This window comes from Mustelus asterias, chromosome 13 (genome assembly GCF_964213995.1).
Source record: "Mustelus asterias chromosome 13, sMusAst1.hap1.1, whole genome shotgun sequence".
NCBI classification, from domain to species: Eukaryota; Metazoa; Chordata; class Chondrichthyes; order Carcharhiniformes; family Triakidae; genus Mustelus; species Mustelus asterias.
The window spans coordinates 18,803,113-18,828,674 of record NC_135813.1 but is presented as its reverse complement, the minus strand read 5'-3'; the positions used below and the strand labels follow the sequence as shown (position 1 = coordinate 18,828,674).

The 25,562-nt window shown below is 42.2% G+C and overlaps 1 protein-coding gene across 13 annotated transcripts in view; it reads left to right on the top strand.

Annotated features, from left to right (window-relative positions):
* The window catches only part of mvb12ba (multivesicular body subunit 12Ba), a 168,031-nt gene that overhangs the window by 67,643 nt on the left and 74,826 nt on the right, over window positions 1–25,562 (top strand). The gene's annotated exons all lie outside the window — the stretch shown is intronic.

Sequence of the window (25,562 nt, the reverse complement as noted above, 5' to 3'; positions counted from 1 at the left end):
ATTGGTCGGCTACGAATCCATACCTCCTCACTTTATGCCTCTCTGCTATCAAGCATCAACCAATTGCATCACCGCACCATCTGCCTGTGCTTTTAAGATCATAGGCTTGTTTTTTCTGTATGGAAAAGCGAAACAAAATCTTTGCTAAGAAATGTAGTTGCATTTTCACCAACTGTAGCTTTTTTTATTTGGTGGCAATCTTTGTTCCACTAAATGTTAATGATGAGGGGACAGAGATAATCTGCTCCTAAACCCAGTGTGGCCTTTAAGCAGTCAATTCAGCGAAGCACTATCAGTATGAATTGGCTTTTCTACCGTTTGCCTTCTGATTCAGCTAAGTTCAGAAGTTCTATTGAATTAACTTGCCCAGTCTCCTTTCCTCCAATTCATAATGGAGCACTGTACCGGCTGAAGTTGTTCATGAAGGCCCCACCTTTTCAACCTTGCCTCTCGCCTGAGGTGTGGTGATCCTCAGGTTAAATCACCACCAGTCAGCACCCCCCCCCCCCCCCCCCCCCCCAAGGGGAGAATAGCCTATAGTCATCTGGGACTATGGAAACTTTACCTTTATTGGAGCACAAAATGTGTTGGGCTCCGAATAGTCTTGAAACTTTACTTTCAGTGTAAGAAATTTGGTTATAAAATGCAATATCTGTCCCTTTTATGAATATAGTGGACTGAGTATAATATGTGAGATTTTGTCATTTTGATTTCTGGCGTAAATTCATCCACACGTCAATTCTCAAATGGAGAAGGAGAACATACAATAGGAAATGACAGTTAATGGGTTTAGAAAGGCTTGGCCATGCCTCTATTTCTAAACAAAGACAGTATTATTAGCTGTTTTGTCCTTTTTAGATGCTGGGACTTACTTGGCTTTGAATCCAAATTTTGATTGTGGAAGCTTACAGCTGCTTTTGTTCTGCATTCTGCCATTTTTTGACAATTCTTTTGCATTTCAAAAAAATGATAGTTAATGTGGTGGTAAGACTCTTTGGTTACATCAGTAATAATGTACGACTATGAAGCAAGACAGGACTTCAAAGGTTTCTGTAACTATCGCCACTGACTGGCGATGTCTGGGGATTGCAAACAGCTAAGGCAGTCACAGCTTGTTTATCACATAACTTTGATGAGTGATAACATATTTGTCTTTTTATCCTTCAAACAACATGTAGTCAAAAAGGCAACAACTGATAAAGATTTGTGGTAGCAGTACATTAGTGTTGAAAAAAATTATATTCTGCAACATTTACATCAATAGTATTTTGTACTATCCATACGTATCCAGTGCAAGAGATCATCCCCTTAATATTATGAAAGCTATAGATCGGAAATTCCGGTTGCAACATGCCAGTTAACACCTTGTCGTCCTTCCTCTTGCCCCCAACCTTTATGCACAAACTTCAAAGAACTTAGGGACTTAGCTGTTTGAACATAATTTTGTAATTTGTCTATTCTGTTTTGTGAGCAAGGGCTAAAAAATTCATAAAGGGTACTATTTCTGCACAACAAAAGAATTTTCAATATAAACCTTATTTTTGTCCTTAGAAAGCATTCAGATCATATGCAAACAAAATGTTTGGTTCATATTGGTTTTAATTCATTTACTTCAAGATTCAACTCTTGAACTTCATGACCAGTGTCCTGTGACCAAGCAGTATGTTTCTTCTGATTAGTTATGCAGATCTTAGCTCGCCAGCTACTTCTATAGAGAAGTAGAAATCCAGTTGTTCGGATAATTTCCATTGTTGCAAACTAAATTAAGCAAGACATTTCATCAGAATAAAACATGCCATCATAAACATGGTGCTGTCTAAGAATGTTTGAAGTTATTTCTATCGATGCACTACTCTAGGCACTTCAGTTATCTTGTACGCCATTGCAAGAATCAGTCACACTGAGAAAGTCAGCAGATACATTTTATTGTTTAAAAATGGGATTAGTAGCTATTAGTGAAATGCCAGGCACGTGTACGACAAACATTTGTTTTGTTCTTGCTTTAAGCTGTTTAAGTGAACAATGTTAAAGTTCTCAACCTTGTATCCAGTGTTATATTCCAAAAAGCTTGGAGGATAGAACTGAAGCCAATCTTTAGACACTTTTCAAAGCTTTTATTTACAGAGTTTACACGAAAAAAATGCACACTTTAAACCCAACAACCAGATTCGGAAGTCTGTTCCTATCTATGGAAGCCCAAGTGAATCCCCTAGTTAATGCCCACCACCTGTATATAATTAAACACAATTAATATACAATTAACTGATTCTCCTTTCTCTCTTTACAGTATAAGCAAAATTTCAAAACAAATTAAATCAAAAATTCCCATATTCTGTACAAAACATTCCATTGTGACGTGCCCCACCTCTGTCAATTTCTTCATACATACATTTCTTTTGTAAAAATATTTTTTGTCAGTATTCACGTGGGAAAAAGACAATGTTGTCGAGGAGAATACTGAGATACAGGCTATTGGACTAGACGGGATTGAGGTTAATGAGGAGGAGGTGTTAGCAATTCTGGAAAGTGTGAAAATAGATAAGTCCCCTGGGCCAGATGGGATTTATCCTCGGATTCTCTGGGAGGCTAGGGAAGAGATTGCAGAGCCTTTGGCTTTGATCTTTATGTCGTCATTGTCTACAGGAATAGTGCCAGAAGACTGGAGGATAGCAAATGTTGAACCCTTGTTCAAGAAGGGTCATTGTCTACAGGAATAGTGCCAGAAGACTGGAGGATAGCAAATGTTGAACCCTTGTTCAAGAAGGGTCATTGTCTACAGGAATAGTGCCAGAAGACTGGAGGATAGCAAATGTTGTCCCCTTGTTCAAGAAGGGGAGTAGAGACAACCCTGGTAATTATAGACCAGTGAGCCTTACTTCTGTTGTGGGCAAAGTTTTGGAAAGGATTATAAGAGATAGGATTTATTATCATCTAGAAAGGAATAATTTGATTAGGGATAGTCAACACGGTTTTGTGAAGGGTAGGTCATGCCTCACAAACCTTATTCAGTTCTTGAGAAGGTGACCAAAGAGGCGGATGAGGGTAAAGCAGTTGATGTGGTGTATATGGATTTCAGTAAAGCGTTTGATAAGGTTCCCCGTGGTAAGCTATTGCAGAAGATACGGAGGCATGGGATTGAGGGCGATTTAGCGGTTTGGATCAGGAATTGGCTAGCTGTAAGAAGACAGAGGGTGGTGGTTGATGGGAAATGTTCATCCTGGAGTTCAGTTACTAGTGGTGTACCGCAAGGATCTGTTTTGGGGCCACTGCTGTTTGTCATTTTTATAAATGACCTGGATGAGGGCGTAGAAGGATGGGTTAGTAAATTTGTGGATGACATTAAAGTCGGTGGAGTTGTGGACAGTGCGGAAGGTTGTTGCAGGTTACAGAGGGACATAGATAAGCTGCAGAGCTGGGCTGAGAGGTGGCAAATGGAGTTCAATGCGGAAAAGTGTGAGGTGATTCACTTTGAAAGGAGTGACAGGATTACAGAGTACTGGGCTAATGGTAAGATACTTGGTAGTGTGGATGAACAGAGAGATCTTGGTGTGCATGTGCATAGATCCCTGAAAGTTGGCTCCCAGGTTGATAGGGTTGTTAAGAAGGCGTACGGAGTGTTAGCTTTTATTGGTAGAGGGATTGAGTTTCGGAATCAGGAGGTCATGTTGCAGCTGTACAAAACTCTGGTGCAGCCGCACTTGGAGTATTGCGTACAGTTCTGGTCGCCGCATTATAGGAAGGATGTGGAAGCATTGGAAAGGGTGCAGGGGAGACTTACCAGGATGTTGCCTGGTACGGTGGGAAGGTCTTATGAGGAAAGGCTGAGGGACTTGAGGTTGTTTTCGTTAGAGAGAAGGTTAAGAGGTGACTTAATAGAGGCATACAAGATGATCAGAGGATTAGACAGGGTGGATAGTGAGAGCCTTTTTCCTCGGATGGTGATAGCTAGCACGAGGGGACATAGCTTTAAATTGAGGGGTGATAGATATAGGACAGATGTCAGAGGTAGGTTCTTTACTCCGAGAGTAGTAAGGGCGTGGAATGCCCTGCCTGCAGCAGTAGTGGACTCACCAACATTAAGGGCATTTAAATGGTCATTGGGTAAACATATGGATGATATTGGAATAGTGTAGGTTAGATGGGCTTTAGATTGGTTTCACTGGTTGGCGCAACATCGAGGGCCGAAGGGCCTGTACTGCGCTGTAATGTTCTATATTCTAAAACAATCTAATAGTTGATGACTTTCATCCACCCATTTAATTTTTAGAATTCCTTTTTCTTGCTACGTTTGCTTCAAACCAGCAAGGGCAATCTCTGACCTTTTCTCACTTTTCACTTTCAATACAGTGTGCATTGCCCCTCAGTCAATGATCATCTGCATAACTTTCAATGGGTAAATTAATATACTATTAGCATCCAGTGGACTTACAAAACAGTTAGGTCCCTGATTAAAATATTCAAAAGGAAAAAGTTGCATTTATATGGTTCCTATTATGACCTTTGGTCATCCCAAAGCACTTTATAGCCACTGAAGTCTTTGCAAGTATAGCCACTTTTTAGAAAATCCGGTAGCCAATTTGTGTGCAGCAAGCCCCCATGAACAACCATGTGACAATGATCAGATAATTTGTTTCAGTGATAATTTAGGGATGAATACTGAACAAGCCACCTGAAAGGTAACCCGATTAAAGTTTTGCGACTGTTGAATTCAACTGACTGAGTATTGATGGTCAAAAGGGAACAGCAAATTTTTTTCTATTTTTCATTCGTGGGACAGCATTTATTGCCCATCCCTAGTTGCCCTTGAGAAGGTGGCGGTGAGCTGCCGCCTTGAATCGCTGCAGTCCATGTGCTGTGGGTTGACCCACAATGCCGTTAGGGAGGGAATTCCAGGATTCTGACCCAGCAACTGTGAAGGAACAGCGATATATTTGCAAGTCAGGATGGTGAGTGGCTTGGAGGGGAAATTGTAGGTGGTGGTGTTCCCATGTATCTGCTGCCCTTGTCCTTCTAGATGGAAGTGGTTGTGGGGTTTGGAAGGAGCTGCCTAAGGATCTTTGGTGAATTGCTGCACTGCATCTTGCAGATAGTACACACTGCTGCTACTGAGCGTCGGTGGTGGAGGGATTGAATGTTTGTAGATGTGGTGCCAATCAAGCAGGCTGCTTTGTCCTGAATGGTGTCAAGCTTCTTGCGATAGTCCTTTTAGTGTTTTGAAGCTTGTAAATAATGATCGACCATCTTGTCATTCTTTCAAGAGCTTTTGTAAAGACAAAGTCCTTTTTTTCCCTCTGTTTCGTCAATTTTCCTCTTCTGAAGGTTCTGAAAGCGTTGACTTCCTAGATTGTGGTTCCGTGGAAGATTTGCTAAAGCAATCATGTACTTTATAACTCGAATGTGGGACCTGGCAGTGTACACCTGTTAGGCTTCCTCACCACGCAGCACCCAGACCACTTTCACATGTAGTTACAAGCTTACTTTGACAACGCAGCTCTGCAGATTGATCGTCAAGATGGACAAAGAACAGCAAGGTCATAGGATCTGCATCTCCTCCACATTCCTCTTGAAGTTGCACAGCGTCCTGACTTGGACATAAACCATCATTCCATCATCTGTGCTATGCAAACATAGCAAAATTCCCTAGCTAACCCACTTCTGGAAGTGGACTGCAGCGTTCAAGAAAACCTTCTTGGGGCATTACATTTAGGCAATAACTGAGACCCTGCTAATGTCATCCACATCTCAAGAGCAAGTAGAAATATTTCGAGGAGGAAAGTGATTAGCTGATATTGGGTGTGTTGCCAACTCCTGTTAGAAGGCAAACTTAAATGCTTTGGCCAATCTGGGACAATGTCAATAACAACTTGCATTTATTTATATAGCATCAAAGTGCTTCATGAGCATTATAAAACAAAAGTATGACACCAAGCCACATAATGAGTTAATAGGACAGAAGATCAGAGCTTGGTCAAAGAGTAAGTAGTGTCTTAAAGGCAGAAAGTAAGGTAGAGAGGTGAAGGAAGGATATTCCAGAGCTTGGGGCTTTGACAGCCACCATTGGTGGAGCAATTATTATCAGGGTTACACAAGGGGCCAGAATTAGAGGAGGACAGATATCTCAGTGGGGCTGGAGGAGATACAGAGATATAGAAGCTGAGGGATTTGAAAACAAGGATGGTAGTTTTAAAATCAAGACATTGCTTGACTCATAACCAATGTAGGTCAGTGAACACATGGATGATGGGTAATATGGTATGAGTTAAGACACAGGCAGCAGAATTTTGGATGACGTGAAGTTTACTCTTGTTTCTGTGCCTCGACCTGTATGAACTGGTCTGTCCCCTAACACTATTGCTGCCATCCTTTCCTTGTCAGTGCTTGGTAACCTAGCTTTGTCACATTCCTGAGATCATTAGCTGATTTTTCCATAATATATGCTTTTGTGGTGGTATCTGCTTAATGTAGGGGTTGAAGGTTTTGTGTGAAATCTTTTATGTTTGGCCATTTCTCTGAAATTAGCAGATGGCATGTAGAGAAAATAAACGTAACCATTTGTCGCTATTTTACACATATACATTGTCACTGTGTGGTGAAATTGATAGATCGCATTAGATCTTCGTGGATCCCATGCCTTCCCAGTTCTCTCTCCTAAACAGCACGGTGGCACAGTGTTTAGCACTGTTGCTTCACAGAGCCAGGGACTCGGGTTTGATTCCTGGCTTGGGTGACTGTTGTGTGCGGAGTCAGCACGTTCTCCCCATGTCTGCGTGGGTTTCTTCCAGGTGCGCTCCGGTTTCTTCCCACTGTCCGAAAGACATGCTGTTAAATTCTCCCTCCGTGTACCCGAACAGGCACTGGAGTGTGGCAACTAGGGGATTTTCACAGTAACTTCAGTGCAGTGTTAACTAATAAATAAACTTAAAAGCTTAAAACGGATACAGACTAGATTGCACAAGAGTGAGTTGTTTCATGGCTGGTGGAAATCCACAATTTATCTTGTATTTCCTGCTCCAATTCTGTCATTCAGAGAGAAGCTTCCTGTTTACAGTTGCCACATTTCTTTCCTGCGGGCGTGCAATATCCTCAACGATTACCACCGCTGTGGAAGATGTCTGGGTTTGACTGATTCTGGTATAATTTGGTCTGGCTGTGAAGTACTCTGTCTAGTATCTTTCAAATTATTATTCCGAATGCTGTTCAAGATGGGTGTACTTGGTGATGTACACAACGTGCAGCACTCCAAAGGTAAAAAGGATGTTCATGTTCAGCATTCAGTGATAGTTTCATAAAGACTCAAAAGTTAAACATAATTTTTTTAGTAATACGTTCTTCTGTATAATACTGGAGAAGTATTTCAAAAGTACGTTTTGACTCTTCTACACGGTTATGAAAATGTTTCAGTTTCAGAACATCCAGAAATTGGTGTCTGTGAAGTTTGCTGCTGTTCTTCAGCCAGTTTAGGTGGAATCCTTTTGGTCCTTCTAGCTTTAGGAAAAGGCATTGCGACTTCTGAAAAGCAGCTTTCCATTATACACTCAAAATATTCTGAATCAAATAGAGCTTTTAAGTTCTGTTTTGAAAGCTTCCAGTCGTATGGGGCTAAAGAGAAAGGGCGAAAGAGAGAGTACATGTCACTGAATTCTCACCTTGTTCTGATTGCCACTTACTAGTGTGCCATAGTTCTGCCCTTGCTCTTTATGCTTTCAAACTGTGGGTAAGTGGCAGTCTGGGATCAAACTTAGAGTATAAAATGTGCTCGTCAGTGAATACATGAAGTTGTCTCCAATGACATGAATGCTGCCTACAGCTTCTTGTTCTTTTTATGATGTCGCTGGAGAGGAGGTTAATGAACAGGAGATTGTATACAGCATGCCTGCTGCAAGGTTGCCTCTATATAGTGGGTTGAAAGCATAAAACTCAGAAATACTGTTTGTGAGCAGATAATTTATTTTGTTCACATTCGGTGCTATTGACAATCGATGAAAATATACTTCCCTTTTAATAAAAATGATTGCCTGTCTGTCTTGATGAAAAACTTCAACGGCTTGGCTCCTTTTTTGGCAATTGCCATCTTCTGAGACATAATGCCAGCAGGAACCACCCATTTGTGATATTGGATAGATTTGAATTGATGTGAAACATCTTTACAAAGGACTGTATGGTTGGTTTTTGCTTGCCACTGATTGTCCCATGCATGGGTGGCTAGAAACACGGCCACAGCAGTAGTAAGGCTAATAATTGTTTTAGAACATAGAACATAGAACATAGAACATTACAGCGCAGAACAGGCCCTTCGGCCCACGATGTTGCACCGACCAGTTAAAAAAAAACTGTGACCCTCCAACCTAAACCAATTTCTTTTCGTCCATGAACCTATCTACGGATCTCTTAAACACCCCCAAACTAGGCGCATTTACAACTGATGCTGGCAGGGCATTCCAATCCCTCACCACCCTCTGGGTAAAGAACCTACCCCTGACATCGGTTCTATAACTACCCCCCCTCAATTTAAAGCCATGCCCCCTCGTGCTGGATTTCTCCATCAGAGGAAAAAGGCTATCACTATCCACCCTATCTAAACCTCTAATCATCTTATATGTTTCAATAAGATCCCCTCTTAGCCGCCGCCTTTCCAGCGAAAACAATCCCAAATCCCTCAGCCTCTCCTCATAGGATTTCCCCTCCATACCAGGCAACATCCTGGCAAACCTCCTCTGCACCCTCTCCAAAGCCTCCACATCCTTCCTGTAATGTGGGGACCAGAACTGCACACAGTACTCCAAGTGCGGCCGCACCAGAGTTGTGTACAGTTGCAACATAACGCTACGACTCCTAAATTCAATCCCCCTACCAATAAACGCCAAGACACCATATGCCTTCTTAACAACCTTATCTACTTGATTCCCAACTTTCAGGGATCTATGCACACATACACCTAGATCCCTCTGCTCCTCCACACTATTCAAAGTCCTCCCGTTAGCCCTATACTCAACACATCTGTTATTCCTACCAAAGTGAATTACCTCACACTTCTCCGCATTAAACTCCATCCGCCACCTCTCAGCCCAACTTTGCAACCTGTCTAAGTCTTCCTGCAAACTACGACACCCTTCCTCACTGTCTACCACACCACCGACTTTGGTGTCATCAGCAAATTTGCTAATCCACCCAACTATACCCTCATCCAGATCATTAATAAATATTACAAACAGCAGTGGCCCCAAAACAGATCCCTGAGGTACACCACTTGTAACCGCACTCCATGATGAATATTTACTATCAACCACCACCCTCTGTTTCCTATCCGCTAGCCAATTCCTGATCCAATTTCCTAGATCACCCCCAATCCCATACATCTGCATTTTCTGTAGAAGCCTACCATGGTGAACCTTATCAAACGCCTTACTAAAATCCATATATACCACGTCCACTGCCTTGCCCCCATCCACCTCCTTGGTCACTTTCTCAAAAAACTCAATAAGGTTAGTAAGGCACGACCTACCTGCCACAAAACCATGCTGACTATCACCTATCAATTCATTACTCTCCAAATAACTATAAATCCTATCCCTTATAATTTTTTCCAACATCTTGCCGACAACAGAAGTGAGACTCACCGGTCTATAATTCCCGGGGAAGTCTCTGTTCCCCTTCTTAAACAATGGGACAACATTCGCTAACCTCCAATCTTCTGGTACTATACCAGAGGCCAACGACGACCTGAAGATCAGAGCCAGAGGCTCTGCAATCACTTCTCTTGCCTCCCAGAGAATCCTTGGATAAATCCCATCCGGACCAGGGGATTTATCTATTTTCATACCCTCCAGAATATCCTGCACATCCTCCTTATCAACTGTAATACTGTCTATTCTACTCCCCTGCAACCCAGTGTCCTCCTCAGCTATATTCATGTCCCCTTGCGTGAACACCGAAGAGAAATATTGGTTCAATGCTTCACCAATCTCCTCCGGTTCCACACATAACTTCCCTCTGCCATCTATAACTGGCCCTAAACTTGCCCTAACCAACCTTCTGTTCTTGACATACCTATAGAACGCCTTAGGATTCTCTTTAACCCTATCCGCCTGGTCTGTCCCCTAACACTATTGCTGTTTTGTATGGTGGCCTTGCTTATGTTACTGAAAGTTACTGAAAGTGCAACTCAGAGCTTGTGTGCTTCAATCCTATTCTGGAAGCTGTGAATCAATTTGATAATTTATGGGCAAACACCAAGAAAATAACCATGAAACCATGTTTATCTCTTGATGCCCTCAGTTGCATAAATCAAGCAATTCAAACAGGAGGCCCATCCCAATATCTCAGCGCAATCAGGGATGAGAAGCGAAACCTCTTCACTCTCCTCTACATCTCAAATATCATCATCTTGTTGTGTTACTGTTGCTCTTCCTGAACACCACCAGTGAAGTGTGTGATCACTGGAGCCTTTGACCCTGGGTTGTTTATACACTGTAGTTGCTACAGAATTTTGAAACGACATCATCTAGGGGTTGTTGGTTGAGTGCTACAAAATCGAGTTAGAAACATAGATTCATAGAATCCTACAGTGCAGAAAGAGGCCATTCGGCCCATCGAGTCTGCACCAACCACAATCCCACCCAGGCCCTATCCACACATCCCTACATATTTACCCGCTAACCCCTCTAACCTATGCATCCCGGGACACTAAGGGGCAATTCAGAATGGCCAATCAAGCTAGCCCGCACATCTTTGGAGTGTGGGAGGAAACCAGAGCACCCGGAGGAAATCCACGCAGACACGAGGAGAATGTGCAAACTCCACACAGACAGTGACCCAAGCCGGGATTCAAACCCAGGTCCCTGGAGCTGTGAAGCAGCAGTGCTAACCACTGTGCTACCGTGCCGCCCATAACATACATACATAACATGCAAACATAGAAAATAGGAGCAGGAGTGGGCCATTCGGCCCTGCAACCCTGCTCCACCATTCATTATGATCATGGCTGATCATCCAACCCAGTAACCTGTTCCCACATTCCCCCCATATCCCTTTGATCCCTTTAGCCACAAGAGCTATATCTAACTCCTTCTTGAAAACGTACGATGTGGGCCTCAACTGCTTTCTGTGGTGGAGAATTCCATAGGCTCAACACTCTCTGGGTGAAGAAGTTTCTCCTCATCTCAGTCCTAAATAGTCTACTTTGTATCCTCAGATTGTGACCCCTAGGTCTGGACTCCCCTACCACTGGGAACATCCTTCCTGCATCTACCCGGTCTAGTCTTGTTAGAATTTTATAGGTTCCTATGGGATCCCCCCTCATTCTTCTAAACACCAGTGGGTATAATCCTAACCAAGTCAGTCTCTCCTCCATCAGTTAGAAGGTGAATGATACAAAAACAGAAAATGCTGTAAAATCTCAGCAGGTCTGACAGCATCTGTGAGGAGAGAATAGAGCCAACGTTTCGAGTCTGGATGACCCTTCATCAGAGCTGCGAAGGGTCATCTGGACTCGAAACGTTGGCTCTATTCTCTCTCCATTGATGCTGTCAGACCTGCTGAGATTTTACAGCATTTTCTGTTTTGGTTTCAGATTCCAGCATCCGCAGTATTTTGCTTTTATCTTGGAAGGTAAATGACGCCAAGTAACCTCTGAGGAGCTGTTTAATGAAAATTGCAATAGGATTGATTAACGGCAGTTTTTTGCTGAAATGGGATATTCCTGTTGAGAGTTGAATGATTTCAGTTTGATGTGTACAGAATGTGATTTGGTGTTTCTGCTGAAAATCATTTTATTCTTCCTGGTGGTGATCAGGCGCTGATGTGCTGGACTTTTATAACAGCCCACATGGTTCTGGTTCAGCTTAGTTCTGTGCAAATAATGCTATTTTTATTATTTCCTGGAACAAATACTTTTTTCCTTGAACTCTGGGATAAGGTTGGATGCTTAATAGCGAATAGGAGTGGCCCATGGATCTCTTGAAACTCACTCCGCCATTCAATTAGGTCAGAGTTCATCTGTACCTTTACCCCAGTTGTCTACCTTTGATCCATATCCTTTAATAATCATCTGAACAAAACCCTGTTAGCCTCCACTATGAACGTTTCAATAGATGTACAATCCGCAGTCTTTTAGTGGAAAAGAGTTCCAGATTTCTGAAAGCCTTTGTGTGAAGGTTTCTCTGCGTCACTCTTGAAAGGCCTGGCTCTGATTTTAAAATTACATTCCTTGTCCTGGAGTTCCCGGCATAGTGGTTACCACTGCTGCCTCACAGCGCCAGGGACCAGGGTTCAATTCCCGGCTTGGGTCACTGTCTGTGCAGAGTCTGTACATTCTCCCCGTGTCTGCGTGGGTTTCCTCTGGATGCTCTGGTTTCCTCGCACATTCCGAAAGACGTGCTGGTTAGCTGCATTGGCCTGCTAAATTCTCCCTCAGTGTACCTGAACAGGCACCATAGATTTGCGACTAGGGGATTTTCACAGTAACTTCATTGCAGTGCTAATGTAAGCCTACTTGTGACAGTAATAAATAAACATTAAACAATAAAGCTTCCCTTAATCTACGCCATTCAATCTTTTTTAACATGTTAAATAGTTCTGTTTGATCATCTCCCAGTCTTTTGTACTCAAGACGATACAAACCAGGTTTATGCAACCTTTCTTCAAAATTTAACCATTTAACTCCCAGTGGTGAGTGAGTCTGATGCACAGAGTTCAATATATATTCTTCCCAAGGTGTGGTTGCCAGAACTCAATGCAGTTCTCCAGATAGGGTCTGACGCTGTGTACAACGGAAGAATCATTTCCTCTCCTTGTAGTTCAGCTTTCTTGAGATAAAGACAAACATCTGGTTTCAACGTGGGCAAGTGCGAGGTCGTACACTTTGGAAAAAAGAATAGAGGCATGGACTATTTTCTAAACGGTGACAAAATTCATAATGCTAAAGTGCAAAGGGACTTGGGAGTCCTAGTCCAGGATTCTCTAAAGGTAAACTTGCAGGTTGAGTCCGTAATTAAGAAAGCAAATGTAATGTTGTCATTTATCTCAAGAGGCTTGGAATACAAAAGCAGGGATGTACTTCTGAGGCTTTATAAAGCACTGGTTAGGCCCCATTTGGAGTACTGTGAGCAATTTTGGGCCCCACACCTCAGGAAGGACATACTGGCACTGGAGCGGGTCCAGCGGAGATTCACACGGATGATCCCAGGAATGGTAGGCCTGACATACGATGAACGTCTGAGGATCGTGGGATTATATTCATTGGAGTTTAGGAGGTTGAGGGGAGATCTGATAGAAACTTACAAGATAATGAACGGCTTAGATAGGATGGACGTAGGGAAGTTGTTTCCATTAACAGGGGAGACTAGGACGCGGGGGCACAGCCTTAGAATAAAAGGGAGTCACTTTAGAACAGAGATGAGGAGAAATTTCTTCAGCCAGAGAGTGGTGGGTCTGTGGAATTCATTGCCACAGAGGGCTGTGGAGGCCGAGACGTTGAGCGTCTTCAAGACAGAAATTGATAAATTCTTGATTTCTCGAGGAATTAAGGGCTATGGGGAGAGAGCGGGTAAATGGAGTTGAAATCAACCATGATTGAATGGTGGAGTGGACTCGATGGGCCGAATGGCCTTACTTCCGCTCCTATGTCTTATGGTCTTATGGTCTTGTTTTTGTACCTGTCCACCACCTTTTAGCTTTTATAAAATTTTCTCTTGAGGACCTGAACAGTGTATACCTGGACGTTCCCAGGTTTGATTCACTGATCTATATTGAGTTGGCTCATTTAGCTGGGGTGGCGTTGGGGGCACTACGCCTGGTTTCTGAGAAGGTGAAATTGGCCAGAATTCCTGTTTCTGGTTTCTGTCCAGGAGCCTTGCCTGAAATGTCCAGCTGTGGACACCGTGGACAGAACATCTGACCCGCATATGCTTGCTTGCTGGCTGTTCAGGTTAACGGCCACCTTGGGCAGATAAAAAAGACCTTGCGGTGTCTGAAAGCATTTCACAGTCACTCTGTTATACCTCCACCTGAGAGAACGGACAGGAAGAATGTTCTAATGTCAATACTGAAAGAAGATATCTCTGACCGGGCAGAAACGCCAGCCGAGATTACATCTTCCAGCCTTGAACCTACCAACGTTTGACTCGAGTAGTATCTCTATCACAGAGCCAAAGCTGACACCTTCCACCCATTAAGCTATATCCCGACAAAGAATTATATTTCTTGAAGATTGGTAAGCAGTGAAACAGCTAAATGAAGGTGATCCAGAAACATTTTAAATTGGAAAACTGTCAGCTTGACCTTTTCTTCATTCTTTTCTTTTTCCCATTCGCATTTTGAATAAAGTTGAATAAATCATTCAGTGCATTTTTCTTAAAATGAAGTACTTTGTTTGCATTGTTTCTCCAGAAGGAACTCTTCAAAATGCAGCTAATGAAAATACAACAAAACTTACTCCAACTTGTGAATCGAAGAAAGGGTTTAATAAAGAAACATCATTACTCCAAACTTGGGGCCTCACCCTGGGCCACTCCAAGCTCCCCACAATTCTACATAGTTCCTTATTTATAGTGAATCAGCGGACTATTACACCACTCTGTAATTGGTTCCATGGTTTACTGGGTCAGCTGACCCTTGCATCTTGTTCCCATTGGTCACATTGGTCACATTACATCCGATACAAAGTCACCGGTTACATTCTAACGTGCATTTCTTATCCAGTAATTCCTAGGCCATGTAATTGACGTTTGGAGGGTTGATCCACAAAATGCTAAATCTGTTTAATTCTTCAACCTGTTGAAACTGGAACTTTGAAAAGTAAAGTAAAAAGAAAATTGTCGTGTTCTGTCATTGACACAAGCAGGTGTAGATTATATGCAAATTTTGTAAATTAGAATACAGTGCTGGCTGAGTTATTTGCAGAAGACTGGCAAAATACTGATGAAATCTTGCATGCAGTTCATCAGATATTAACTTGGTAAGTTTAACTCTATTATCCAAGTGACTATTCCTGGATCTGCCCTTTTGTTTTGTCTTCCAGAACGTATCACAACACTGTACGGTATAGTTTCTAATTTTCTTAGCGTTGGTGGCTCTTTTTCTTCATAATTTAAATCCAAGATTGACTTTATTTGTGAAACGGTTATGAAAATCATAATCACTGCTTTTGACCAATTTTGAAAAACCTAGATTTATACAGCACCAGTGTTCGGATATTTCCTGCGTGTGTCAGATAAATTTCATTGTTCATATCTTCTTTAGATTGGAAACTTTGTGTGAAATGGCAGTGCTTGAGATAGTATTTAGCTCAGTCATAATTGCATGATGGGAATGCAAATGAGATTTATTAGTTTAATGCTTTCACTGTCTCCATGGTTATGGAGTAACAGTGTTGAGAATGTGTCACATTGCATCCGTGAATTTAGTAAGAATGTCAAAACATGGCTTCAATTAGTTCTCTCTAATTATGGCTCTAGAGATCTTGTAACAGTATAGATTCTTATTAAGAAACACTTATGGTGATATTTTGTGGATAAACAAGAAAAAATAACTTAGTTGTAAAAAAAATCTAAAATTAAGCAACCTATATAAAGAAAAAAATGCCAAAATTATAAATGGAAAGTGAAATGGAAACAGAAAATGCTGGAAATACACAGCAGGTTCATTAGCATTTATTAAGAGGGAAGATGAGCTAATGCTTCAGGTATAAGTTTTGATTGAAAGTGTCTAAACTTAGAGCATCAAGATATATTTTTTGCAGTTCTGTTGTTATTTCAGATTTTACGTTTTTGCAGGACAATGGGGAAAGAACAGGCAGTGGAAATATGTTGAATCTTTCAAAGAGACAGCACAGGCACTATGGGTGAGACAGAAGCACAGTGGTTAGTACTGCTGCCTCAAAGCACCAGGGACCTGGGTTTGATTCCGGCCTCAGCTGACAGTCTGTGGAGTTTGCACGTTCTCCCCGTGCCTGGCGAGGGTTTCCTCCGGAGGTGCTCTGGTTTCCTCCCACAGTCCAAAGATGTGCAGGATAGGTGGATTGGCCATGCTAAATTGTTCCTTTGTATCTAAAGATGTTTAGGTTAGGTGGATTAGCCATGGTAAATAGAATAGTACAGCACAGGAAACAGGCCCTCCAATACACGGGATTACAGGGGTAGGGCAAACGGGAGGGCCTGGATGGGATGCTACTTCAGAGGTTCGGTGCAGACTCGATGGGCCGGATGGCCTCTTTCTGCACTGTAGGGCTCCTATGATTATGTGGTCTGAATGGCCTCTTTAGCATTGTATGATTTGATAATTTGCTTTTTTAAAAATACCAGTAGATATGTGTGATATACGTTATGTTTTAAGGTTTGATTTAAATTCTTGACAATATTGGATCTGTACGGCCAAAGATTAACATAGCCTTTGAGTGTTCAACAGATTTTAGACCACATTTATTGGAGGAAAAAATGTATTTCTCATTTCGTTGTCACGTACAAAAGAAATAAATAAATACACAAATCCTTAACTAAGGGAGATGCGCAATAAAATAGCGAAGCAGAACAAGTTATATCAGCTTTTAATTTGCACCAGAATTTCCACGTCTTTGTGCACTTGTGATGTTTTGATTGCTTTCCTTGCACAATTTATGCAGCATTCAGTTTTGCTGGAAGGAAATGGGATTTCTGAGTGGTCATGTTTTGAGCTCTTGAAGCTGTTAAATGTTGGTAAGTGTGTGCATATCTTGAATGGTGCAAAGGGAATTAAGTGCTCTGAGACCGACATAAATATGTTCCGTGTTGGTGGCAACAAATGTAAAGCAGTGGTTATCAGTGACTGTTACAACCCGGTGGGATTTCATTTCTGGCATGATGAATACTTGACTTTAACCAAGTTTGGCAGCCAACAGGCTTTTTATTTTTAAACGCGAACTGCTATTTTGTTTTGTGGTATGGTTGAGTTCACAGTCCTAGAGGCTATTGACCTGTTCAAGCATTAATGTCTAATCATAATTTTGAACCGCTTACAGTCGCAAACAGCAAAGGTTCATTGCTACCACGTGGCAGAGCATGAAATCGGCATTAGCAGCGAAAATATGAACAATTTAGTTTTCGTCGCACCTGTCTAAAATGGCCAATTTTCCCAGTAGAATAACTTTAGTGCTCAAGGCTTAGACGTTTGCAATTAAGTGGCAATGGTTTAGAAAGTTGATAGAGTGATAGATCAGGATTTCACTGTAGCCCAAATCTTCCAATTAGGGATGGAACCCCTATTTCTGACCCAGATTGGCTTCTTCCAATTCTTTCTGGACAATCATCCAATGGAAGGTTCTTCCAAAGTCGATCAGCACAGGAGACGTAAGTGAAGGGACTCTGTGCAGAAACCACATCCCCTTTTTATGGCACTAACTGTTGTATTCTAGTAAGTAAAGAGTTAAAATGCCCGAAAGCTGCTTTGAAAATTTGTGTGCAGATGAAGGTGAATAAATAGGGTGGGGGATGAGGGGGGGGATGAGGCAAGTGAGGGGTAGAGTGGCAGGTGAGTGAAGTGGCAACCTGGGTAGGTTGGTAAGATTGAGGGGGTAGTGAGAGGATTGGGGTGAGGGTAGTGGGGTTGGGGCATCTGTATGTGTGTGATTTTGGGAGGTCTGTTGCATAGTTACCCAGAGGTTAGACCTGGGACTTTCAAGGGATCCGAGGACAGGAAGATCAGGGTCTATATATTCCAATACCCAAGTAGCATTTCCAACCTTGATATTGCTAAATAAAATGGAAAATTGGCTGTTACATTGTAATTGTACTTTAACAATCATTTTCATTTGAACTTTTGAGGTTAATTTGCGAGATTATTTTATAGTACGAATTTTCAAGTGTGTTTTTTTTCATCTTTAATTTTTCAATCATAGTAGACAGGAATTTCCGACTATAGTTTATCTAGGGAGTGCTTTATGTTTGCCCGGACCACTGATTTTGTATTCAGAATCGCCCTGCAGTCAGTCTGAGTGATGGGGTTGGTTCTAGTTCAGTTTAACAGTCTTCAGACTTGCAGACCAAAGTGCAGTGCAAAGGATTAATTTGAAATACCGAGCCTACCATTAAGGGGAATTATGTCACAGCATCCCGATCCATAACTGTCATAACTTCATGATCCACGGAAGGATGTCTTTTCTGTTTTGAGTGTTGCAGTTTGTGGAGTTGTTGCAACCCTTTGGCTTGCTCCCAATCCGACTAGTTTTAAACATAGTAAGTGAGCCTGCTGACAACAGTGTCAACTTGGAGGTCAACAGTAATCCTAACTTACTGTAACACGAGCATCACTTTTTTTTGTTGCAGGTGCAAACAAATGGTCTTGACACGGACGTAACCATCTTTTAAAAAACAAAATGAGGGTGTGTGAAAATATTTTGTAAAATTGTTTGTGGTTTAAATACCCAACGTGTATAAAGCCTGAAAACCGGGCTAATGTTTTATTGGCTTAGTAAACTTCAGATTTATTAGTAGATTGTGTGAAGATGGTTTGTAGTTTCCCTTCTAATTGGTTCTTGAGTCGACTGAAAATGTACTATTCCACTTTTAAGCCGCTGTAATCAGAAGTATCCTATTACTCTATCTGCACATTGTTCGCTGTTAGAGAGCTAATCACTTTGCTATTTTCCCTTCAGCCCATTATGTAATATGCTAATTAAGCCCTCCCAGGAGTAGCAGTTGAGGGGTTAAACCCTATAATTATTCAAATCTTTCAGGCTTTTCTCCCAGTTTGCGATAATTTGATGAGGAAGTTCACTGTAATTAAATATTCAAATTATGAATAAGTGTCAATATGGCTTCCTATAGCCTGGGAATGATGATTAATTGTATTCAAAACTCTAGTGGCTGCTCTAATCTGAGGCAAACCGTTGCTGTTGATTATTTCTGTGCAATGCTTGCCATGTTTTTTGTTTTAGAATTTAGACTGGTAATTGATTTGCCATATGTTGCACAAGTGCAGGTATTTAGAAGATGTGTATTCGAAGAACTCTGGGAATTTTTAATTGTAATGTTCATTTTTGTTGTGGCAGGCAATTCTTTTTTTTCTACATCCTGCCTTAGAATTCTCACTTGGCACATAAAGGCTGTAGCAGTTGAATTACTGTTACATGCCTACGTTACAGATTACTTTCAAGTGTGTATGTGGATTAAATGTAGGGTTGCAGTTATAATAGCAATTTTGCATCTAGTTCTGGAGCTACATCGGTGCAAGGTTGTACTATAACTCAAGAGCTTGGGTCCAGATCTGAATTCCAAATCCAGTAAAGCAAGCTGAAATTGCCTCCAGAAGGCCATCATATACTGGTTAGGCTTCACACGTGTAGGGCAGCACAGTGGTTAGCACTGCTTCCTCACAGTGCCAGGGACTCGGGTTCTTGGCTTGAGTCATCGTCTGTGCGGAGTTTGTACATTCTCTCCCTGTGTCTGTGTGGGTTTCCTCCGGTTTCCTCCAGGTGTTCCGCTTTCCTCCCACATTGGCCATGCTAAATTGCCCCTTCGTGTCCAAGGTTAGGTGGATTAGCCATGGTAAATGCACGGGGTTACGGGGATAGGTTAAAATGCTCTGACAGTGCAGACTTGTTAGGTCAAATGGCCTCCTTCTGTTCTGTACTCTATGATTCTGTGGTGTAGAACTGGAACAGTTTGATGTGGCGCTGAGTTTTAGATGCTCACTGGGCCATTGGACCTTTTGATGACTTTACTATGTTAATTTTTAGCCCTTATGTTATGATTGAACAGATTCAGCTCATGAGCTTGTTAAATATGACAAAGTAGCCACAGGAGGAAGTTGTGTGCTCCACTTGGCAGTCTACAGCTACTATGACGAACAATAGCGCAATACAAATGCAGGCTTCCTTTGGTGATGTTAGCCAGGTCTGATCTAAAGGTTATGGATTTTGATTTAATTTTTTCTAATTGAGTGTCAGGAGGGGAGCGGTGAGCGGGAGGGTTGGGAGAGTGAAGTAGAGAGTTGGGGAATGAAGCTATGAGCAGTAGGATCGTGAGGAGGGAAGCAGCAAGCGGGAAATGGTGAGCAAGAGCTAAGTGAAAAGAGTTAGTAAGTTAGTCAAGCATTTACGGCCAATTAAATTCGAGGCAGTCAAAAGGTTTGTAATATAAAAATTACAGGACAGGAACATAACCCATCCTTATTACATGTTTTCTTATGGATAAATGATTTTCATTTAGCGCGCTATTTTTTAGGGGCACATTAGGGATTGCTGTATTTAAAATCTTGATAAGATTCTTCTCATCAAGGAAATTCTGATCGCATCTCCAGGCTTATTATACTCTCTGCAAAATGATGGACTCATACTTATTAGTGATTAACCAACAAAGTGTTTTCGGAACAGTCAGTCTTTGTATGGCTGCGTGGTTGGCTCTGTTGATGACATTTTTGAGTCTGGACCAGAAGGCTTGGGTTTGAGCCCAAAAGTGGTAGCCCTGACTTCATAATCTAAGCTGACATTCCACCGCTGTACTGAGGGAATGATACATTGTTGGTGGCACTGTCTTTGGATGAAATGTTGAAAAAGAGTCCTTGTGTACCAATTCTGATAGTCCCGTTGAACATTAAAGATCTTGTACTATTTCAAGTATGGCATTGTGTCGGCCCATCCTCCAAAAACACTGTGTTAAATAGTACCACCGACAACAGATGAAGCGATTGATTGTATCTTGCTGCGCACACAATAGCTATTCTGCTTGTCTCATCTAACCACGCTATTTCATCATAGTTCAGAGAAAGAGAACTGCTTTGATCAGGTGCTGTATAAATGCAAGTGATCAATCAAGAATTTTCTTATTTTTTTTCTAACTATTTAGCAAGGTGTAGCAAGGGCAATGTTGTGTCTTGTAGTCAAGTCCATGGGGATGTTCTTGCTACTCTTGTAGTGATGTGGCTAGTGTAGGGCAGGGCGCAGTATACGCATGCAGATACAGGTACTTGAAGAGAACGCATTGATGAATGTGTGAAATCATTAGTACTATGTTTACTTGAAATCTTATGAAGTTCTGAGCACAGTAGTTAATAGATTTTGTTTTTCTCAAATGTGAATTGTATCTTGGGAGAGAATTTTAAACTATGCAGTGTTAGGATTAAGAATCGATCATGAACAGACCAATTTGTGGTGAAGAATTGCCAGAAAGGAAGTGTAGATGTGATTTTTCTGTTAACTTAGCAACACTATTTATGGATCAATGCTTTCTAGATAACTTCCATATAAGTGACATAGTTCCTTTTTTGAAAGTAATTAGGACAGTTTGTGACTCTTCCACAAATCTGCGCTGCAAATGTTGAATGATATAAAATTTCTTTGGGAAACGTGACATTTATATTGAGCTTTCAGATTGTGTTTTTCACAACCGCAGGATATTCCTAAGTACTTTACAGCTAATTAAGTATTTTTACCGTGTAGTCATTGTTGCAATGTATGAAACATGGCAGCCAGTATTCCCACCCAAGGTCCTAAAAACCATAATGAGATAAATAACCAGATAACTTATTTTGTTGATGATGCTTGAGGGAAAAATATTAGCGAGGACGCCAGGAGGCCTGTTTTATGAGAAATACTGTGGAATTTCAAAACCCAAAAGAGCTGTGGGATTTTTTACATAAACCCCAGTCACTAGATGGTGTCTTGTTTTAACATCCCATCCAAAAGATGGCACCTCCAACAGTGCAGTTCTCCCTCGGGGCTGCACGGAAACGTCAGTCTGGATTATGTGGCCAAATCTCTGGAGTGGGGCTTGTACACACGACTTCCTAATTTAAGAGCCGAGAGTGCCACCACTGAGGTGCGGCTCATTTCAAATAGTCGTAGACCGAGAGTTTCATTTTGTGCATATAAAAGACAGTAGAGAACTTACTTTTCAAAAGGGATTATCGGGTGGATTTTGTTTTCAAATGCTATTGGTTTGCAGTTTCCATGAAAAGAGACATGTTTAAAGTCATCACATTTGTCAGCCACGTCTGCTCTCGGTTTCCGAGCAATTTACTATTTAAAAACTGGAACAAGCCTTTCACAAAGATATTAATGGAAGGGAAATGTTCATTAAAACCAGCAATTGCTCTTGTGAGATTGATGCCAGCTTTTTAAAATTCACAACCAACCTGTGCTCAGTCTTGGACCATGCGAGTTTAAATTAATGGGGTGATGGGAACCTAAGACATACCTGAGAAAATGTAGTGTGATGCACATCATTGGGGAGAACAAAGAAGTTTTCCTAAGAATTAGCTGCTACTTTTCAAAATCCTGTGCTTTTTAAAGATTATTTCAAGGCATCCTTTTTGTGAATTACATTCTAACAAGAATTCATAAATTCTCTTTGCAAATAGAGGCTGCCCATGTGCTTTCCTTTGAAGAATTCGAGCACATAGTGTCCGCTGTAGAAATGTACATTTTCTGCAAATTATCGCAAATTAAACAGATTTCTAAACTCGGTTTACATTGATTCTTGAATCTCGGTTTTTGAATAATAGCATTGAGTTTCATCGATGTTCTATGGATGTTGCATATTTGAAGACAGAAAAAGAGATGCTACTTTTTTAAGTTCCGTAATGCCAGATCAAGCTTTTTTAAAAATGTGGGGTAAGATTCTCTGGCCTCCCAGCTCAGTGTTTCCCGCCAGCGGGAGATGGCACATTGTTTGCTGCTGGTGGGAAACACTGAGCTGGGAGGCCAGAGAATCATCGCTGTCATTGGGAATTCCGATTGACATCACCTCATGCTGGCGGGAAACCCGCGGGTGGAGGTGCGCTGCCGGCGGGACTGGAGAATCCTGCTGGCGTGAATGGCCGGATAATTCCGGCCATTAGCTTTAAGAACATTAAGCTGACTTTCAATTGAACATCACCTGTGAACTTGGGTTGGACCACTTTATTTAAATCCAGCTCTCACGGAGTGAAAACACCAAATTAAATATATCGCTGACACAGTCAGGGTGGCACAGTGGTTAGCACTGCTGCCTCATGGCGCCAGAGACCCGGGTTCGATTCCCGGCTTGGGTCACTGTCTGTGTGGAGTCTGCACATTCTCCCTGTGTCTGCATGGGTTTCCTCCGGGTGCTCCGGTTTCCTCCCACAGTCTGAAAGATGTGTTGGTTAGGTGCATTGGCCCGAACAGGCGCCGGAATGTGGTGACTAGGGGAAATTTCACAGTAACTTCATTGCAGTATTGATGTAAGCCTTACTTGTGACTGATAACTAAACTTTACTTTAAAAGATTTCCTTCACTATGCAACTGTCTTTATCTCATGAGTTTAACTTGAGTCTTTAAAATATTTGTATTCTGAGAGACTGAGGAATTGGCTTGAAACTTAACTCTACAAAATCCTTCACTAAGCTTTGAATAGAACTTTTTTTTCATGGATTATGTTTGTTGTCTGAATATGATTGCAGTACTTGTTTACTTGACTTGAGACTTGATGTCATTTCGTGTTCAAAAACAAATATTTTCATATGAAATTTGCGCGGCAATTTTTGATTTAAAACTGACATTAGGTACATACTTGATCGTTACTGATATACAGAGCCTCTGTGACTTGAAAAGAAATTGAACAAGCTTTGATTTAGATAGTAACAAGAACAGAGAATGTTGGAAAAACTCAGCAGGTCTGGCAACATCTGTAGGCAGAGAAAACAGGGTTAATGTTTCGAGTGCATTTGGCTCTTAATCAGAACTAAAGAGGGAGAAATGTGTTCAATATTAAACTACAATTGTGAGAGATTGCAACAAGATGTAGCAATCTTAAGAACAAAAGACAGATGGCTGTTTTCTTTTGGGGGGGGGGGTGGGTGGGTGCGTGCGGGCGGCATTGTGACAAATATATGGTATTCTTTAAAAGGCGTTTAAGATGGAGGAGAAAGGTTACAGTCTAAAGTTGTTGAACTCATTAATGAGTCCTGAGGGTTGTAATGTGCCTAATCTGAAGATGAGATTCTGTTCCTCCGGCTTGCATTGAGTTTAACTGGAGCATTGCAACAGACCAAGGACGGACATGTGGGCATGAGAGCAAGGTGCTGAATTAAAATGGCAAGCAACAGGAAGGTTGGGGTTACGCTTGTGCACTGAGCAAAGGTATTCTGCAATGCGATCATCCAGTTTGCGTTTAGTCTATCTAGAGCAGAGGAGGCCACATTGGGAGCAGCAAATACAATAGACCAAATTGAAGGAGGTGCAATTGAAACACTGCTTAACCTGATAGGAGTGCGTTGGGCCTTGAATGGTGAGGAGGTGTGGGGTCAGTTTTGCATCTTCTGCGATTACAAGGGAAGGAGCTGTGGGAAGGGGGTCAGGAGTGATGAATTTTGGGGGGGCGGGGGGGTTTGGTGAGGAGCTGGGCATGATGGAGCGGACCTCGATATCATGGAGGGAGAAGTCCCTGCAGTATGCCGATGGAGGTGAGGGGAAGATGTATATTGTGGTAGCATCATTCTGGAGTTGGCGGAAATAGTGGAGGATGATCCTTTGAATGCGGAAGTTGGTGGAGTGGAAAGTGAGTGCAAGGGGTGCCCTATCATGGTACTGAGAGGGAAGGGAAGAGGTGAGGGCAGAGGTGCGGGAAATGGGTTGAATCTGGTTGAGTGCCCCGTCAACCACAGGTTGGGGAGAACCTCGGTTAAGGAAAAAGGCAGACCTGTCAGAAGCACAATTTTCTAAGGTGGCATCACCAGAACAGATGCAACGGAGGCAGAGAAAATGGGATGGTGTCCTTTCAGGGAGCAGGGTGTGAGGAGCTGTCATTGAGACGCCATCTGGGGATTGTTGAGATGATGTAGGGCATCAGAGGAATCACAAATGTAGGTGGGAAGAGATTAGATAAGGGGAGAGAGGATGGAGTCAAGATACAGAGAAGTTAGTTCAGTAGGGCAGGAACAGGCTGACATGATGGGCCTACCGGGACAGTCCTGTTTGTGGGTTTTGGTAAGGAGCTAAAAGCGGGCTGTCCGGAATTGGGAGACTGAGGTTGGAAGCTGTGGAGTGAAGATCTCTGGGGGAGATGAGGTCAGTGATAGTCCTGAAAACAATGGCTTTTCAGTGGTGGGGACATAGTCCAGGGGGAGGTAGGAGGAAATGTCTGAGAGTTGGCACTCAGCCTCTGAGGAAGAGATGAGTACGCCAGACAACAGCAGCCCCACCCTTGTCAATGGGTTTGATGACAAAGTCAGGGTTGGGCCTGACAGAGCAAAGTGCCGCAAGTTCAGAAGGAGACAGGTTAGAGTGGATGAGAGGAGCAGAGAAATTGAGACAGCTGATGTCACGCCGACGGTCCTCAACAAAAAGCTCAAGAACAGTTAAGAGGCTGGAGGGAGAGGTCCAGGCGGAGGGAGAATACTGGAAGCGGGTGATAGAATCCATTGAATGGGGGGGGGGGGTGCAAAGAAGCAAGCACGGAGACAATGGAGGCAGAAGACTAGTTTCAGCATCATGTCGAATCCTAAATTTGTTGCGGTGAGGATGTAAGGGTAAGAAGCAGGAGTCCTTCGCTGAGTACAGCACGTTCAGCCTCAGAGTGAAAGGTCAGAGGGTGTGGTGAACACGCAGCAAGCGCTGGGGTTAAGAGGGATGGGGT